Source organism: Tupaia chinensis, unplaced genomic scaffold (assembly GCF_000334495.1).
Source record: "Tupaia chinensis unplaced genomic scaffold, TupChi_1.0 Scaffold144276_1, whole genome shotgun sequence".
Classification (NCBI taxonomy): domain Eukaryota; kingdom Metazoa; phylum Chordata; class Mammalia; order Scandentia; family Tupaiidae; genus Tupaia; species Tupaia belangeri.
Genome location: NW_006204133.1, coordinates 1,067,000 through 1,070,890, shown reverse-complemented (window position 1 = coordinate 1,070,890; position 3,891 = coordinate 1,067,000).

Below are 3,891 nucleotides of genomic sequence, written 5' to 3'. Positions count from 1 at the left end.
GAGCTAACTACAGTTTTTCAAAAATTTTATTTATTTACTCATTCATTTATTTTAATTTGACCAGAGAGAGACCCAGACAGAAGGAGAGAGGCAGAGAGAGAAGAAAAATGAGAAAGAAAGCCACCAGGTCCAGGTCTTGAACCGTAGTCAGCCATGTGGGAGTGTCCAGTGCCCCAGTCACCATGCCACCTGCTGGCCCTACTAATTACAGTTTTAATTCCATTGAGGAAATTTAGAAAGCAGCACAAATACATATGCAGCACATTTCCTAATTTTTTTTTTAAAGATTTTTTTTTTGGAGAGGTTTTCACTATAGGGCGCATGCGTTCGCCAGACAGACAGAGAGAGACAGAGAGACAGAAAGCGAGAAATCACCCCCCAGGGGGGATGGTCACGCCGTAATCCCTTCTCCTCCATTCTCCTCTCTGGATCTTGGGCACGCACGCACACGCGCCTGGTGTGAGTTCTAAGCCACTGGGTCCGGGACTCGAACTGTGGTCGACTACGTGGGAGTCCAGTGACATAGCCATTACGCTAACTGCTGGTTCCCAAAAAAAGATTTTTAATATGGCAACTTTTTTTTGGAGAGGGTTTTGCCATAGGGCACGCATGCGCACGCACACACACACGCCCGGTGTGAGTTTTAAGCCACCGGGTCCGGGGTGCGAACCGCGGTCGACTACATGGAATTTCAGCAACACAGCCATTACACCAACTGCTGGTCCCTTATTATGGCAACTTTAACACATACCTTATGCTAGAGGGAGTCCCACGTACCATAATCCAGTTCAACAGGTACCAACATTCTCTCCCTCCCCCCCTTATTTTTTAAGAAACCATTGGGACCAGCAATTAGTGTAATGGCTATGTCACTGGACTCCCATGTAGTCGACGGCAGTTCGAGTTCGGGACCCGGTGGCTTAAACTCACACTGGGTGCGTGTGCGTGCGTGCGCGTGCATGCCCAAGATTCCAAGAAGAGAATGGAGGAGAAGGGATTGCGGCGCGGCCATCCACCCTGGGGGGTGATTTCATGCTTTGTATCTCTCTATCTCTCTCTGTCTTTCTGGCGAGCGCACACGTCCTATAGCAAAAACCTCTTAAAAACAAGAAAAAAAGAACACCTTTATTTTACATTATTTTTTAAAAGAATTATTTTTATTTAACTTTATTTATTTATTTATTCATTTGTTTATTTCTATTTGACTAAAGAGGGACAGAGAGAGAGAGAGAGAAAGCAAGCCACCAGGTCCAGAACTCGAATCATGGTTGGCCATGTGGGAGTCCAGCACCTTAACCACCATACCACCTGCCAGCCCCAAAGCCATTTATTTTCTAATGGCCAGAGGGCCCACGTGCTCACCAAAGAGAGACAGAGGAGAGACGGTGAGTAAGAGGGGAGAAAGCACCTCCCAGAGGGGATGGTCACACTGCAATCCCTTCTCTTCCATTTGGATTTGTACCATACATACACACGTACCTGACGCGCTTTTCAAGCAGGAAGGGTTGGGATTCAAACTGCTGTCATTCATGTGGATCCAGCTCCTTTAACCACGAAGTTACAGGATTAACCCCTGGTAATCAGTTTTCTTTAACTTTATTTCTCCTATGATCGACCAAATCAAAGAGAGAGAGAAAGAAATATTACCCCCAATAGGGTCTTGGTGCGGGCCGCCCTCTTCTATTTTATTCCAAAGTATTTTACTTTATTTGTCAAGCGTGCATGCCCTCCACAGAAATAGAGAGAGAGAGAAGGAGGGAGAAAATATTGCTTGTGGGGAATGGTCTACACCACAGTCCCTTGTCCATTTTCCATCTTGTTGGGAATTTGGACATACATACACATGTGCCTGGCACATTTTTAAAGCTTCCAGATCTAGGACTTGAACCATGTAGTCAGCAATGTGGGATCCAGCTCCCTTAACCAACAGACTAACCCCCCAGAGCATTTTAAAGCAAATCTCTAAATCTCATCTGAAAAAAGTCAGGTATCATGCCTCATTTGGAACGTACTCTACGAACTGGGAACGAATGTGCTGGTCTTAAATCCCGACACACCAAGTCATTGTGGGGTTGAAATGAGATACCGAAGGTGAAAGGAGTGGATCTGAAGGTTGAGCTGGATATTGAATTCTCCAGGGGGAGAGTTTTCAAAAGCAAATCTCTAGGTCCTACTCTAGACCAACTGAATCAAGTGGCTGGGGGTGGGGCTCGGACATCTGTGTATTTCGGAAGTACCCCAGGATATTCGACTGCGGCTGCTGAGAGGCCAGTATTGGGAAGCGCCTCTGGGAAGCAGTGCTGGCCCTGCTCCACGGTCTGCTAGGACGACTGGAGGTACCGGGGAGTGTGACCTAACAAGCTATGACTGTGGAGCTGAAGATGGCCCCAACGTGGCCCCAGCAGATTCCTGAAGAGGGAGGGGTGGCTGTTCTTGGCTTGGGGAGTGCTGCTAATAGGACCTGCTTTGAGTTCTGGAACTGGGATGGAGGTGGAGCTGAGTGGAGGTTCAAGGTTCAGAAGCGAAGACTAGGAGGGAGAGAACAGGGTGGGCCAAAGGGCTGCCTTGGAGTGTCTGTCCCAGAGAGGGACGGATATCAGGTTTCAAGGTCCTCCCAAGTGGAGGTACCTGATGGGCTTTGACGAGAGTGAAGTGGAGGAAGCCCCCAGGACTGCTGGAGTGCGTGACTCACACAGTGCATGCATGTGCCTGTCCGGGTGTGCAGCCTGAGCTCCTGGGAGATGGTTCCGTGGGGACCAGGGAAAGCACAGGCAGCCGACAGGATGGGAGGTCCAGACCTGACCGAGTTTCCAGAAGGTCCTCTGTGTGTGAGCAGGACAGTGTGGAGTGGAGCCTGGCTCATCTTCCTCTTCCCTTCCACTACCTCTCAGCTCCTCGTCAGTGCTGAACTTATCTAACCCTGTGTCCTCGAAAGCAGCTGCAGGAAAATAATAATAATAATAGTAATAGTAATAATAATGATAAAATTCTCCATTGATTTGTGTTCCTCACCCCTTGCTTCATTTTTTGCTTTGAGAAATGGCTAGTCTTTTTTTTTTTTTTTTTTTTTTTTTTTAAAGCATATTGGGCTTAGCAGGTGGTATGGTGGTTAAGGCACTGGACTTCCACATGATTGACCGTGGTTCAAATCCCAGACCTGGCGGCTTGAAACTCATCCTGGGTGCATGTACATGCCTAAAATCCTGAGAGGAGAATGGAGAAGAAGGGACTGTGGCATGGCTATCCCTGCTGGGGGGTGCTTTCTCACTTGCTGTCTCTCTGGCGAGCCCAAGTGCCCTATAGCGAATATGTCTCTAAAACAAACAAACAAAACACATCTATTAATTTCTTCCATGAGAAAGAAGGAGAGAGAGACCCCCACCCACACAGGGTCGGGTCACCATGCTGTGATCCAGCCTCAGTCCCTGCGGGCGCATCTCAGGTGCAGGCCTGTGTGCTCAGGGAAGTCCTGTGACAGCAACCCAGGACTTTTCCCAGGGGGTCCAGTTTTGTTACCACGGTGCCACTGCCACCTCCTGGTCCTGAAGTGACTAATCCTAAAAGACCACAGACATGCTCTCGTGACAGGCATGCTCCATAATAGACACACTCTGAAGCCGTCTGGGGTGTTACTTCCGCCCTGACTCAATGACTCAGAGAAGACCCTCTCTACCCTTTCTCCGAATGGCTCCCTTGTCCACCTGCCTCTGCACACCGGTCTCCTTTCTTTTCTTCAGTACATTCCTCTCACATGAGAGTTAACGTGCACTCTCACGACTGAAACATTCTGAACAAAATCATCTGAGTTACTATCTGGTGCACACTGCCTTCTACGGCCTCCTCTATTCTCCTTTTTTTTTTTTTTAATAACCTTTTTTTTTTTTTTTTTCC